General features: G+C 34.9%; 1 long non-coding RNA gene across 14 annotated transcripts in view; it reads left to right on the forward strand.

Annotated features, from left to right (window-relative positions):
* The window catches only part of LOC101788399 (uncharacterized), a 91,183-nt gene that overhangs the window by 40,578 nt on the left and 33,507 nt on the right, over nucleotides 1-17,098 (forward strand). The window lies entirely within an intron of this gene.

A 17,098-nucleotide genomic window follows, 5' to 3' on the forward strand; every position in this document is an offset into this window, starting at 1 on the left:
CAAAATTAGTTTGATTGATAACAGGTATGCAAATATGGAATATACTTTACTATATAACAATATAGAATGCACTATACTGTGTACATAAAATAACCTCACAAAATAGCTCACAAAATAACCATAGACAATGCTACCTAACTGAAACCGTAAAGAATGTTTACCAACCACAGAGTAATTAAACTGAATGCAGTAAAAAAAAAAAAAAGAAAGAAAGAAAGAAAATCTGTAAACACACAGAAATTAAGTAACGTATTTCCTAAACACATAGAAAGTTAGCAACAGAAGAAAACTAAACAATCTGTGAGTCCAAAAGGAAACATCACACGGAGATTAAAACACACACTGAAATAAAACGCAAATGCAGAAACCTTAAATGTACACAGTACAGAAGTGCAGAGGGAATCCTTTCACTGCCCTTGAGGATAGTTTTAGAAGAGGTGTGGGGTCTCAAATTAGCAGAGGGGGCTGCAGTCTCAGGAACTCACAGACAGAACACAGAAAACCAGAAACTCAGGAGGAGACGTGGTTCAATAAATGTAAATGGAAAAATGGTAAAACTCGTTGAGAGAAAGAGAGACAGAGATAGAGATATAGGAGGAGAGACACAGAGAGAAAGTGAGAGAAAATGATTTACTAATATTTAAACTAAAAAGGTGTTTATCATTGAACATGCTTTGGACAATAGAATGATAATAAAAAATAATGTGAACCAATGTACTCATCAGTCTCACAACTTAGATGAAAAGAAGCAGTTCTTTAAAATGTGTGATTATTGCAATTCATGTAATGCAAAATAGATCAGTTGAATGATTATCATGGGTATGAAAATTCAATCTGTAATGTAAAAATTAAAAAAATAGAAAATCTTCTTAATCACCAATCCTGTAAGTTCAGACAGTGTTAAAATGTCAAATGTTAAAACAATTAACATGATCTCTAATCACTTTCTTCCAGAGTACAAAAAGGAGCATATCAAAATTAATTGCACGATTCATACTAATCTGGGTTCCAAATCTTTCTCTCACTCTCTCTCTCTCTCTCTCTCTCTCTCTCACACACACACACACACACACACATGTCAATAACCCTTATGAATCAATATATAAAAATATTCAATATAATATTAAAAAATAAGTATAGCCTCAAAAAAAAAGCTTTAAACAACATGATTAAGTAGTATTTATACCAGGAATATATGGTTGGATTTAACATTATAAAATGAATCAATGAAATACATTATACAATAGACTAACAGATTCACATTATTATTTCAATAGATGAAGAGAAATAACTTAAGAGATTCAGTGACTGTTCATGATAAAAGTGCTTAAAAATAGGAAACTTGGGAACTTTATCATGATAAATGTATAAATAGAATACAGCTAATATTGTGCCAGTGATGAAGACTTCATGTGTCATAATATTTGAAATTAAGATAATGACAGGTAGTATTACCACTCTGATTCAGTATAGAGCTAGAATGTCTAAGTCAGTGCAGTCATGTAAGGCAAATTAATAACAAAAGAGAAAAATGATGAAATAAATGTCATTTTCTTTACAGATTACGTGATTGTCTGCATATAAATTTCCATGAAAGTAGTTAAAAAATATGAAAAAAAAAAATAGAACATTGTGGCCAGGGGTGGTAGCACATGTGTGTTATTTGAGCACTTAGGAGGCTGAGAGGCAGGAGAAATACTGTGAGTGTGAGATCAATTTGGGTTGCAAAGTGACTTGAAGGCCAGTCTGAACTACATAGCAAAACCCTGTCTTAAAAAAAAAAAAAAAAAAAAAAACAAAAGACATTTTGGGTAACAATGTTTGGACAATTACCACTAGCAGTTAGTTCACGGATATAAAATTTTTAAAATACACCGTTCACACTTTAATATGTAATAGGATAAATTTAAGAACAAAAATCTGGCCTAAACATTGTAAAATATGAAGAAAGCAATCAAAGAAGATATAAATAATGAAAAATACACAGTGCTCATGGATTAGGCAATTCAATAAAAACGAGAGGGAGGAAGGAGAGGGAAGGAAAAGAACATGAACTGCGATGGGAGGTGAGGTACAACTCCCCATGACACTGTAATCATGACCCCCACAATCATGTGCTACTAAAAAAAGAAGAAAAAAAAAACAGACAAAAATAATCAATGAACCCCAGCCATTATATAAGATTACTACCACTGTTAAGCCATGAAATCACTTTTGCAGATACACATAGGACTAAAGTTTTCATGACAAAGAAAAGAAACTAGAAGTAAAACATTTTTGAAAAAAATGAGTAATCAGCCTTCATTGTTGAAGATTCATCATAAGGCAACAGAAATTAAGTCTGCAGGGTGTTTCCAGGCTTCCACCTCCAGATAGGTGGGCAGTAGAGAAGGAACATCCCTGTGAGTTCGAAAGTCAGGAGTTCAAATCACTCTGGGCCACACAGGGAGGCTCTGTCCAAAACTACGCAGACAGACAAAATACTGTACGTGGCTGTGGTGAAATAGATTCATATACCAAACAAATCATAAAAACCATACATAGAGACTAATATATCCAACATATCTTTGATAAAATATAAAGTTTAAAACAAATATTAGTTAATGATCATTCATTGGCAGGAAATAAGCTATATATGATTTAATTTACACAAAAGTTAACTGTGATTGAAGGATTATAATATGAAAAGTAATGCATAAAACTTTTGCAAAAGATTGCAACTGAATATAATGTGATATATTATGATAATCATGGTTTCCTATTATATTACTTTGAAGTCTTATAATGCTTTTATTCATTTGATTGGTTTTATTCTGTTTTGATTTTATTATATATGATAGTATGAACAGCTATTTTGAAAAAAAACAAGACATTAGGGGAGTCATTGCTGATTTACTATCATCTTGTTTTAAAATCCTACCATGCTTTTATTATTCTGTTTTTATTTATTCTATCCTGTTGTGTTTTATTTGATTTTATTAAGTGTGATTGTATAGACAAAATTTTGAGGAAAATAAGATATAGTAGCCATTGTTCATTTCTTGTTATTTGGTTTTGAAGTGCTGTAATGATTTCATTCTTTTGAATGGTTTTATACTATCTTGTCATGTTTGATACTGTTGTGCCTGAAGGTATGCTCAACTATTTCAAAGAAAAGAGAAATTATGGTAGCTACTGTTGATGTCCTGTTGTCTTGTTGTGAAGTGCTGTGTTGCTTACATTGTTTTGTTCTGATTTGCTTTGTTCTGTTCTCTTTTGTTTTATTCTCTTTAAAATAAAATAAAAAAGATAGGAAATCTTTAGGATTCAGGGAAAGGTAAAGAGTCCTTGGATTTTACACCAATAGCATGCTACATACAAGGAAGAAAATGGCTTGGTTGCTATATTTTCGTAAATAGTTTAAAAATTTGCTATGATTTATTAATATAAAGGTAATGAAAAAGATTCTATGGATTGCAAAATGTATTTGTAAAAAATACATCATAACCTACTAGAAATTAGAATATTTTAAAAAATATTTAAATACTCGATTAAAACTCAATTAAAAAATCTCATTAGAAAATTCAAAAAAGAAAATAAAATGCAAAAAAAGATAGGAAGAGATATTTCATCATTTGCTAGATATTTCATCTAGTAAATTGGCACTTAAAAAACAAATACGGTCACCAAAAACAGCATCATTCACCACTAGGAAAACACAAATACGAAACAGTGAGATATTACTATACTCTGATCAGAAATGCTGAATTAACATAAAAGCCTCAGAAACTTGGCTCTAGCTGAATGTAGCAAAAATGAATCACTAGCATGCTGATGCCAGGGATGGAAAACGACATACATGGAAAAGAATCTGACAGTTGGTTTACAAGATAAATTTTCAACCAGTATCTGGCCCAAAGGCGGAATTCCCAGGCTCCTATTTGCATTAGAAATGTCTTAAATTCACACAAAATGTTGTGCTCAAATGGTTAGAGAAGTGTTTTTGTTTCCTCTAACATCTCTTACATAGCAATAACCAGACATTCTTCAACAGATAAATAGATAAAAACAAAAAACATACAACAGGCAGACCCTACAGTTTGGAAGACTACTTACTAACAAAACAAAACAACCTTAAATATTCCTACCCAGGATTTCAGCAAATCTCAAAAAAATTATGCTAAGAATAAAAAACAAGTCACAAGTTTACATACTGTGCGATTCCATGTATCATAATGGTCCTAAAAGGACAGCATTGTAGAGATGGGTTAGTGGTGGGCAGTGGTTAGGAAGGAAGTCTCAGTGTGAGGAAGCAAACGGTATCAAAGGACAGTCTCAGCTGTCCCGTGGTGCCAGCATTTAAGCTCCTGCTGGGGGCTGAACCTGGAGCACTGCCAGTCTGCGGCCAGCCTGGGAAATTTACTGAGCCCTCACTGTGGAGGTAAAAATTAAAAAGGGATGGGGCTGGAGATTTAGCTCAGCGGCATAAGCACCTGCCTTGGAAGCAGGCAGTCGTGAGTTCGATCCCCGGTACCAATAAAAAGGAAAAAGACAAAAAAAAAAAAAAAAAAAAAAAAAAAAAAAAAAAATTAAAAAGGGATGCAGATTAGTTGTAGAGCAACCATGAGTTCCATTGCCAGAGCTTTAAAAAAAGCAGCATAATAAATTTTTCTGCTCATGGAAATTATATGAATCTTTATTGTATTCATGCCAGTCTTTTGATTTTCTTGCTGTCCTAAAGGATTAAAGAAATTACCTTTACAGTTATTGATTCTGTGAAGTATTTCCCATGCAGTTTGTATTTTGTTCATGAATTCCCTGCCTACCCCTATGTCTTCAAGATTTCTATTTATTTTTGTCTTTCAGAAGATTTAGTGTTTCTGTTTTAATGGGTTTTTTTTTGTTGTTGTTTTTTGTTTTGTTTTTGTTTTATTTTTTTCATTTTTATCGGTACCGGGGATCGAACTCACGACTGCGTGCTTGCAAGGCAGGCACTTATGCCACTGAGCTAAATCTCCAGCCCCCTGTTTTAATGTTTTGATCTTTGATCTAATTTGACGTTACCTTAGTGCACAGTGATAGGCACGGGTCTAGTTTTAATTTTTGGCACATGGAAAGCCAGTTTTTCCAGCACCACTTATTAAAGAGGATGTGTTTTGTCCAGTGAACATGTTTGGCCCCTTTACCAAAAATAAGGTGGCTGAGTGTGTTTGTAGTTGTGGTTGTATATTCTGATCTATTCCACGATTGTCAGATCTGTTTTTATTCCAGTACCATGCTGATTTTATTACAGTAGCTTTGTAGTACAACTTCAAATCAGGAATTGTGATGCCTCCTGCCTTGCCTTTGTTGCTCCGAATTGCCTTTGCTGTTCTAGGTCTCTTCTGGTTCCAGATGAATTTTAGGAGTAATTTTTCTAGGTCTGTGAGATATACTAGTGGTATTGTGATTGAGATTGCATTAAATCTGTAAAACAATTTTTGGAGAATGGACATTTTCATAATGCTTGTTGTTCCTATACATGAACAAAAGATGTCTTCCAATTTTCTGAGATCTTCGATTTTTTTGAGTACTGTAATTTTCACTGAAGAACTCTTTTACTTCCTTTGTTAGACTGATTCCTAAGTACTTTATTATTTTGCATGCTATTCTGAAGGATGTGGGTTCTCTTATTTTTCTCAGTGAGTTTATTATTTGTGTACAAGAATGCTACCAATTTTTAAGTGTTGATTTTGTATTCCAGCCACATCACTGAACTTGGTTATTATATCTAGAAGTCTTTCAATGGAGTTTTGGGGATCTTCTCTGTAGAGTATCATGTCATTTACAAATAATAATAATTTACCTTCTTCCTTTCTTATCCTTATTCCTTTTTTTTTTTCTCTTGTCTGATTACTCTGGCTGTTTCCAGAACTATATTGAATAGGAGTGGTGATAGTGGACATGTGTGTCTTATTCCTGATTTTAAAGTGAAAGCTTTCAAGTTTTGACCACTTAATATGAAGCTGGCTGCTGGTTTGTCATAGATGGCTTTTATCAGATTGAGTAAAACTGTTTAAAATTTCTGTAGTGTTCTTATCGTGAATGAGTGTTGGACTTTAGCAAAAGCTGTTCTGCATCTACTGAAATGATATGTGTTTTTGGGGTTTTGTTGGTAGTGAAAATCAAACTCACAATCTCACGCTTGTCAGGAAAGCGCTCATGCTACTGAGCTGAGTTGCTGGCACTGATCATGTGATTCTTATCTTTGGCTCTATTGATATGTTATATTATGTTTACTGATTTGCTTATGTTGAAGCATCCTTGCATTCCCTGGGATGAATCCCAATTTGCCATGGTGTATAATCTTCTTGATGACTTGCTGAGTTCGGTTTGCCAGTATTTTATTGAGGATATTTGCACTTATGTTCATCAGGAAGATTGGCCTGTAGTTCTTTTTGGTTAAGCCTTTCTCTGATTTTGGTATTCGGATAACACTGGTTTCCAGGAAAGAGTTAGAGAGAATTGCTTCATTTTCAATTTCATTGAAGAGTTTGAGGAGGGTTGGCATTAAGTCTTCTTTGAATTTCATGCAGAATTCAGTGTTGAATCCATTAGCACCTACGCTTTCCTTTGTTGATAAGGTTCTAATTATACTTTCAGTTTCATTAACTGAAAGTGGATTATTTAGCTGTCTTATTAAAATGTTTTTGCATATCAAAAGAAATATTCAACAGCGTGAAAAGAAAACTCATGAACTGGGAAAAATATCTTAGTCAATTGTCCCTCAGACAAAGGACTTCTATCTAGAATATATAAAAAACTTTTAAAAATCAGGCACCCCAAATTCAAAGACCCAATGCAAACATTGTCATCTGAGATGAACATACACTTCTCAGCTGAAGAAATACAAATGGCAAATAAATGCATGAAAACATGTTCAGCTTCACCAGACATTAAAGAAATGAAAATTAAAACAACACTGAGATTCCCTCTCATTCCAGAAAGAATGTCCAGAATCAAGAAAACCACCAGTCATAAGTGCTGGAGAGGTTGTGGGGAAGAAGGAACTCTTCTGTACTGTTGGTGGGAGTGCAGACTGGTGAGACAACTGTGGGACTCAGTAATCTGGAGTTGGAGGTCATGTTTTACCCAGCTATTCTGCTTCTGGGCATATTCCCAGAAAATTTGAAAACAATATACCACAGTGATATATGTGCACCTATGTTTATAGCAGCACAGTTTGTAATGGCTAAATCTTGAAAACAACCCAAACGCCCATCAAATGAACAGATAAAAAAAGATAGCATATTTTTATATAATGGAGCACTACTCAGCTATAAAGAAGGATCACATTGAGGTAAATGGATGTGACTTGAAACCATACTTGTAAGTAAAATGAATTAAAATCAAATGTATAAATATGGTCTCGTCTCCCTGGTATAAGACATGGAAAAAGGTACAAAATCTTCAGTATATTTTGTGAAAGCGTAAGAAACTACTCAAAAAAAAAAAAAATATCTCAAAAGAAAGAAGAAAAGGAAAATAAAAGTACATAAATTTGTATATTTACACGTAAGTAAGATGAGGGCTTGGAATTTACCTCAGCAGTTCAACGGCTTATTTGCTAAGTGCAATGTCATGGTTCAATACCTGATACCAAAAAATAAAAAAAAAAAAAAAGATAACTAAATGCTTGTACTACTAATTCTATTAGGTTTTTTTTTTTTTTTTAACAAAACAGTTAACATTAACAGGATTAGATCAATTTTGCTCATCTATATCTGGTCATCTGAGTAACTTTTAAAGATACCTATGCAAAATAATCTTTGTAATGTTCCTACTACCTTGTTTTGAAAGCCTATATTGTTTGTTATTGTTTGGAAATCTTTGTTATTGTTCTTTATTTCTCTTTTGTTTCTTGTTTCCCTCCTCTTTTTTTTTTTTTTTTCTAATATAGAAAGGATAGATGTTCAATTGTAGGCAGAGCAAGTTTAGGCTGAGGAAAAGTGGGTCCTGAGATGTGCTGCAGGCCTTGTAGGTCTCAGGATGGTGTTAGAAGTCCTTCTACTAAAATCCTGCTCCAACTCTCGCCAGAAGTCCGAATGCATGGCTTTGGGAACAGTTCTGCGTGTGTTCCAGGATCTTGTAACTAACAGGCCCCACTGACTTCCTCAGCCAGCTCCGCCATGCCTTAATCTCCTATCTCATTATAATTATAATAAATAAAATCAGACGTTTTTTCTGATGGAAAGTCTTACCACATCCTCCAGTCAGTTTCAGCTACGGTTGAATATATCCCTAGGGCTTCTGTTATCATGGTCAGAAACTTACTTTTTAAAAAGAGAGAATTTTAAACTTGATAGGTTAATTACATTTCTATAACAATGCATATATGGACTTGGAAATGAAAGAAGAGATCTACTACACTCAAAAGACTACTAAAAAACTTCATGTTTTAGAAGACATATTTTCCTGAGTCTCCAAAAATAGGGTCTGTTTTCTTTGCCTAAGATACGTCAATTTCTAAGCATTTTCATTCTTCACCACATAGCCTAAATCATGACAAATATTAAAAAATGAAGGATAAGTAATTAAATTATCTGTTTATTAACTAACTTCAAATATAATCAGCTAATATCAAATCATATGACATTACAAGTGGTTTAGATTTTATTGTTTCTAGAAAGTGGCAGTTATTAAGATTCAGTGTATTTTTTATTTCTTTTTTTTTTTTTTTTTTTTTTTTGGTGCAGTGAATAGAACTCACAACATTGTGCTTGCCAAGAAGGCACTTACACCACTGAATTACTGGCCCAGTTTTAATTTTCTTAACAATCCCTTATGTCTAAATAGTAATTGTAATTTCTTAGAATATTACATTCTTAGAATATTACACTGTGTTTTTGTATCTCCAAGCATCAATTTTGAAAGGACATAATTTGGTATCACCTTGAAAGCTGGGTAATTTCTAGGTGGCTGAGACACAAACAGGTGTGCTGAGCCTATGTGTTCCCATAGCGGATGCTAGGATTGAGCCAAAACTCTCGATTTTGAAGCAAAGATAGAGAGTAAGTTACTTTTCTTGGCCCCCTTCCTGGACTGCACACTGGACACTATAACTTAATTTTATACTCATTGTATCAGACGTGTGTAGTCTATTTGTATCTCTTAAAACATCCAAAACTCAGAGGAACCAATCAGTGCACTATGGGATCCCCACCCTAGCAGGAAAGCTCAGATTAGAATCGCCATCCTCTGGATGCCAGAGTATACGGATAACAGGCACTGTCACAGTGTCCCCAGCCCTGACTCAGGGTCTACTAAGGAGTATTGAACAATCCTGTCGGCCAGGCACTGCTCTCCGTTATCCATAAGTGTGCAGGCACATGTTATTGAGTTTCTTCTTTCTGTTGCTTTCTGCAAAAATTCTTTATTCTTCTTAAGATAACAGGAATGAATCAGTCAAAGACTCCCTCAAAATAAATTTTATTATTTCTTTTCAGTGATACTGGCAAAAAAGCCCTTTTTCTTTCTAATCATGCAGTTTTAAGTTAGGGCTTAGGCAGCCAGCCTTACTTCCATGATGAGAAATTTTATCTAACAGAAGAAAGAACAACATTCAGAGAACAGATGTTTAAAAAGGCTTTTGACGTTAAACACTCCTATTTTCAAAGATCCCTGCAAGGGATACATGAAGGTGACTGCTGATAAGGTGGCATTGCGGCATGTCAATCAATTAGACCATTGCTCAATGTTTCCTTTGCTACAACAAGCTGACTTGTTTTATGCACTCATTTGAAGATTGTTTTCTTTGCTAGTTGAACAGAATTTTGCACACAATTCTTTATCTGATCCTAAAAGCAAATAAGATACTTCCATCCCTTCTTTAGGCCTGGACTTTCAATTACCGTTAAATTATTTAACATATGCATTTACATTTGAAATAAAGTTAAAAGGTGACAAATCAAATGCCACATTCAACTGTAAGTGACAGGATAAATCCAATGAATGTGACGTGGAGGGAAAGAAATCACCGTCATCACCATGTCCCTCCGTGTCACATTTCACCTTTCTCGGTGATGACCCTTTCACGGTGATGACCCTTTCACGGTAACCTTGTCATGTAAATTTATCAATGTGTATCTTGCCTATGGGCAGCAAAAACCTCAGCTCTGCTTGTGAAATGTCCTGGGCTTAACTTTATAGTCTTTTACTTCAGGAAGCAGAAGAATTCAGTAACTTGCATAAGTAGGCATCTCAAAAGCCAATCAGTTCCCGGTGATGACCACTACATTTCAAGTGTCAGCAACAAAAAGAACATAAAATTTGAAAAACAATTTACCTAGTATCCTAAAACACCAAACAGCTATGAGCAATAAAAGTTTACTGATTTCTAAGTAAATACATTTAAAAATTCAGTGATAAAGTATAAGATTTAGAAATAGAAGCTGTTGGGCGCAGGCGCTCAACATACCATACCCCACCCGGGACTAACGACCACTCCAGCTTCCGCAATGCGATACGTCCCTCTTTAAATTAGCCAACCCGTGCGCACTTTGTGCTCACTCCGTACTCTGTGGCAACTCCTGATTGGCCACAGTTGTATATAGTAGCCAGAGCCTGCATCCCATTCCCGCCCTGCTTCCTCATGGCAGCCTGTGATTGGTCGTGGCCAAATATATAAACCAGAGCCTGCGTAAATAAAGCAGCAGTTAACTGTCGCCCACAAGAGCATCTCCTGTCTGATTGGGGGGCTGCGCCGTTCAGAAGCAATGTAAAAATATCAGCTTTCTCCAAAATTTAATATAATCCAATTCAAAATCCATGTTGGGAATTAGACAACATCATTCCAAAATATTTCTTGTAGCTAAAAAGACCAAGATTAATCAAAACAAGCTTGAAGTAAATTAATTTAGCTGCAAATCAATTTGATGACAAATTTTATTTTATCACAAAATAAGAATTATAAAAATTATGTTGGGCGCATTCCTACTTTGTGACTTTCCACCTGGAACCCACTCCCATCAAGGATTTACTCTATAAAAACCCCTAGAAAAGACCAAGTCATTGGCAACCCACTCAGAACCCCCTCTGTCTCTTTCAGAGAGAAGCTTTTTTTTTCTCTCAATAAATATCTTATTCTCTTAAAAACAGTTAAGGTGATATGTTACAAACAGATGAACGAAAAAAGTTCCAAAAACAACTCAAACTTATTTTAACAACTCAGTGTAGTGTATTTGTAATGCATGACATTTGGTTAATACAAGATCAGCATGGGAAGAAACAAGGGTCATCATTTCCACAGGATACCTACAGGAGGCAGAAAGCTGTCTCTTAGAGATGTCAGTGTGATATATCTATAGATCTATAGACATAGATATAAATATAGATATAAATATAGGTGTAGATATATCTGTCAAATGACATAACCTAAGGTTTGCTGTGTGTTATTCAAAAACATACAGACAGCTGTATAGAAAAATAGGTAAATTCTTCAAAGGCCATCTTGCATAATATCATACAATTTGGCAATACTCAGTGGTCAGCAGAGAAGTGGGAATTAAAATCACCTTGACCTTATTGGAATGGCTAAAATGACAGGTGAAAAGTAGGCAAATAAAGAGATAGACTGACTTGTAAAAATACAGAGAATTCAGAGCAATTTTTATTCTCATACGGAGCTGGAAGATGTCAGGTTGTGACATGGACTTTGCAAAATAGCTACATGTGTTTTACATTTCCAAACCTGTTTTTAAGTATATGTGGAAAGTTTGCATATGCATTATCCACAACAGAACTAAGTGAATGCTTAGAGCTTTAATCTTCTTAATATATACAAAGTGAGAAGAAAAAAGAACCCAAATATACATTAGCAAATGAAATGGATAACCATATAGTATGCCTAACATTGAACATTATTAATTAATGTCTGTTGTTACTTAATAAGTACAACAAAAAATATAAGTATTATCCAAGCAAAAGATATATAAGGTAAAAATACTTTGGTTTATTTCAATTTATGTAAAGTTTACAAACATGCATTACTGATTTTTAGCTTTAGAAGATGATGGTAGTAGTCATCCTCATTGTAGAAGAAGGAGTAAGAACAAATTGACAGAAAAATTGTGAGTGCTACTTTAAAAAAAGCTGGGCAAATGGAGATTTTGAGTGCAGAGAGCAGTTTAACGGTGCGCCACTTTTGCTCAGTTGAATGTGCTAACCCGAGTCCTAGTAGAATCTTTTTTGTTTCATTGAGTACATCCATGCAATTACCTCTTAGGTTTTATCCATGCAGCCTGATTACTTATTTCCCTAACTGACCCATATTTATATTGAAGAAAACCAGTGAAATCAAAGAACTAATTCAAAGTTATACACTCAATTGCAAAAACTTCCCCCATCCCAAGCATGGAGAAATTATAATACTTCCCACTTTCTCTGAAAAACAATTGCAACAGAGAAGAAAGGAAAACACAGATTTGAAGGCAGAATGAAAGTTCCCATCAAGTTCTCCCAAGGTAAAAATATTGGCTTTGCTTTAGAAGTGGAATCAGTATCAGTTAACACTGATCCACAATTTAAATTTTCTTTCTGGAAAAAAAAAGAAAAGCAAAACCAAAAAAAAAAAAAGCCTCTAGAACATTTTGCTGGTCAGACTTTTGCAAAAGTGAACACCATCTTTCAAGCATCTAGAGGTAATGGGCAAACTTAGAAAGCTACAGGTGGACTTTTTAGGTGCTGTAGTTTAGATCAAATTGTCTCCCAAAGCTTCATACACTCAGAGGAGGCCTTTGGCAGGAAGGTGCTGACTGGATCATGGGGGCAGGAGATTCATCAGTGGCTTGGTCCACGGGTGAGTTCACAGCTAAATGTTGGGAGGTGAAGCCAAGCTGGAAGCAGTGGATCACTGGACTGGGGCATGGACCATAAGGTGTATCTTCTCTCTTCCTGCTCATCCTTTGATCTCTCTGTCTCTCTCTCTCCTCCTTACCCTCATGACATGAGCTGTGTCTCCTCTGTCATGTGCCTCTGCCACATCGCTTGGCTTGGAACCACCCACTAAGGACCGAAAGCTCTACAAACTGTGAGCCAAAATAAGCATTTCCCCTTTAACTTGAGGGAGTTGTTTATTTTGTCCCAGCAGTGAGAAAACTCACTGAGACACCATGGACAATGCTAATGTTTGGTTTCTTGTCCTAGATAACGTTACTTGGCCATTCAGGCATGCACTTTGTAATTCAATAATGAATTCAATTAAATGTATATATTTTTTCTAATTCATGCTGATGATTCTTAGCAACCAAAAGTAGAAAAAACTTCAGCTTATGTAGAATAGCTGAAAAATAACTGGACAACATCCAAAATAAAAAATTCTACTTCAAGATTAGGAAGAAAACAGAGAAAGCCCAGCATCATTCATTTCATTACATAGTGAACTGAAATGAAACCACAGAAGTATTATTAAAAAAAAAAAATAGAAACATAACAGGATCAAAAAGAAAGCAAAACTCTCAGTATCTGAAGAAGTTATGATAGCCAATGTAGAAGAAACAAGAAAAATAATAGAAATTATTATCATTAAACTTATGTACTAAAACCTGGTAGATGTAAAATCAACATGAGATCAGTTTTATTTCATATTAACAAAATAAACAAAAATTTATAAACACAAATGGTTTGCTGGTTTTAAAGAAAATGCCAAATGCATTTTATTACTAACAATTAAAAACACAGGATTTCTGTCAATCAACATAAAATATGTTTGTACTTTCTGGAGAAAATTGAATCATAAGCTGTATGAAAGACTCAACATTTAATTTTTAGAATGCTTGTGAAGAAACCGAAAATTTCAGAAATTTATTTTATATGGCTGTGCTCCTGTAGTAATTATTTAAATTTGATGTAATTTTAATTATAATCACAAGAAGGTTTTCTAAAATTGATATTTGAAAGAGAGAAAATAAAAAATATTTAGACTTGTGGCATACTGATATTTAAAAGTTTTTGAATAAAGTCAAGTTTAGTCTTTTAATTTCCTTTAATCAGGAATTTCTCAAAAGTATTAAAATCTGAAAATAATGCTACCTTGAAATAGAGAAATCCCCACAAGAATTCCCCACAAGAGTAAAAAGTATAAAATGAGAAGCAACATATATTGTAGGAAACTTTTACATGTCAAAAGAAAAATAGTTATTCAAAAATCTTTATAAATGGTTTGAGAAAATCAGACATTTTAAGCATTTTTTCTACCATTTTATTTATTATTCTCCATTCCAGATAGTCATCCTGTTTTCATTGTTACAATGTATGAATGTGTTTAAACTAAGAAGCTATTTGAGAAACAAAGCAAACTGCAAAAGCAAATGCACTTATAAAGTCCTTTAAAAGGTATAATAACCATGTATTATATGTATGCCGATGCATGGAGCCGCAGGAGGAGATGGATTATTCCTGATGCCTTGGTGTCTCATCATTAAATGTAGAAACTGTTGTATTATTAGACAAAAGTTTGCAAATACTAGTACATATAGAAAGTAGTCATGCTCTAAGGTGTTCAGAGAACTCGTTTTTACTATGTTAATCCAGTTACTTGATGATACTAAAATGTGGATACAGCAACAAAAATACAGTATTTCCTAAGGCTCTTCTCCTATCATTGCCTGCTGTCCTACCAGTAATCATTTCTACTTTTTCCTGTAAAACACTTTTGTCATTTCACTCACTATTGTGTCAAAGAATGCAAGACTGAATCTTCTAGATGCTGAACAAATTGAGATATCCTGATTCACAGTTCTAGGCTCAGATTAAAGAGAATAGGATGAGACAACTCTAGGCAGTGAAATGTGGAATGTTTTTCCTGAAAACTGATTCTGAGACAAAATCAGTCTGTTATAGGTCTCTTTGGTAAGAAGCACCTGCAAGTAACATAAATCATGGAGAGCACAGTACACACAGTATAGTCCAGGGTCACGAGTTCCCCTTCACATTGATGTCAGCCGGCTGTAACTTGGGGCAGCTTTCTTTCCAACAACCAGATCGGGAACTTCTCTTCTACCAAGCTCTTACTTCAAAAAACCTGCAGTTGTGAATGATTTCTAAACCCTCTTGAGATCTCTCTTTTTTAGCCTCTTATAGTCTTTATAAGCAGAATCATCTTTCCCAAAGACCTTCACATTGTTTCTTTAAAATAAAATTATGACAAAGGAGAGAACTTCTATCTTCCAGTCTCCAAGGCAATGTAGAAAGCCAACACATAAAATCCACTTGTAAACTCAGCACAAGATTATCTTCCCCATCTCCACACTTTCATCCTACATTTCCACTCCTCCAATCCCGTGCTCAAAGCATCTCCTGTCTTCTTCTTTCCATAGAATTGAGCTCAAGCTTTCTCCCTTATAAAAGCTTGTCTGATCCATTTCTTTATATCTAGCTTTTCAACCATGGGAAAGCAAAATATTTTTGAAAATGAAATGATTGTATAAAAACACAGAACTGTCTTGCTTTTTATTTACATTTGTCATTTATTATAGACAGTTAAATCAGGTAGAAATATTCTAAGCAGTAAGACAGGGCCAGGCCCTCCAGGGAGTTGGTGTAGAGGGTGAAACACTCTACAGTTGGGCTGAAGGTGCTCTGCTGAGGGCCAGGCCTCCAGGTGGAGACAGGTTGACTGGGCTTGGGTATCTCTTCAGTGACAAACAATGGATTAGGGGTTGTGTGGCCCCCACATGGGTTTCTGGAACCCCCTAATTGATCCCTTCCTAAAAGGATCCTTGTTCTTTCCCTGTGCTTTGTGACCTTGCCATGTGACCTGTCTCCCTGTTGGATCCATATTACTGGTTGGGCACACAATTTTAAGGTTAATCATAGTTTTGTCCTGTGTTGCACCTACCTTGTGATTTTGCTCCGTAAAACTTTGTTATAACCTAAGACCCCCTAAGTATCGCGCTGTGAAGCCTATTCTGTATAAGCCTGCCTGCTGCTCTCCCTCCTCTTCCCCCTTCAAATCTAACTAGGTTAAGTTTTAACTTCCTAAAAGGCCATAAAACCAAGGCCTGAGGTATTAGCTCCTGGCAAACCCCCTTCTCTACCTCGTAGCCCATCACAAATTGTGTTAATTGCATTAGATTGTAATAGCTTCCTTTGTATCATAGCAATACCTGTGTGTTCCTTTCCCTCTGGGTAAAGGATTGATATGTTAATCAATGCTCTCCTGTGTAAAGAGTTGTAAAATCTTACCTAATTGATATGTTAACCACTGTTGCCCTCTACAAATGGCAGTTGTGTTGCTAAAGTAAGGTAACTGAGGTTGTTAATTGCTGTTAGACTTCTCTATTCTTTGCTAAGAAAAACAAGATTTCTTCTTATCTAAACTTGCTAGACTTGCTTGTTAACACAACCGGTACCTGATCTTGCCCTTCCCAAGATATATAATCCCCATTTCCGTAGTGTGCCACACCCCACCCCCCTCCTTACATTGTGTATTTACAGCTGTTTGTGGATTTACAAGATAAAAAGTCCTGAATTTTAGCTGTGAGGTGCGCAGTCTCCAAATTGGCTCCTGGAGGCTGTGTCACCAGGCCTGGAAATAAAGCCATTGCTTCCCAAATTTTAATTTCTTGCTTCCTTGAATTTCATACCAGGGTCCGAGTTATCACAACTTCCTCTGTGAAGTAAGGCCATTCGCAACCGTTTTCCCAGCCCCTTCCTGTCTTTCAGGATCTGTATCTTTCCCTGTTCATAAATATTTCCTACTCTTAAGCTTCCTTGGTCCTTAGAATTCATTGCTTGGATTTTAAGGAACATGAAGTCAGCTTATCTGACATCTAGCAGATTGGGAGTTACCTCCATATCTCCTCTGTCAATTTTAACAAAGGAAAGGAGCTCTAATATACATACATATATTTATGAGATGTATCATATATATGAGATATGTAATATATGAGATATATGATATGTATATTATATATATATATATATATATATATATATATATGAGATACATGTAATATCAAAGCAATATAATAGTGAATAAAAACATCTTATACAGAGTTAGGGACCTGATACACATGCAGAGAAAAAATACACATGCAGAGAAAAAAATTCCCCAAAATATGTACTTATTTTTTTCAAATAT

This window comes from Cavia porcellus, unplaced genomic scaffold, assembly GCF_034190915.1.
Source record: "Cavia porcellus strain 051 isolate PalLab524CR breed Dunkin Hartley unplaced genomic scaffold, mCavPor4.1 scaffold_9, whole genome shotgun sequence".
Taxonomy (NCBI): Eukaryota; Metazoa; Chordata; class Mammalia; order Rodentia; family Caviidae; genus Cavia; species Cavia porcellus.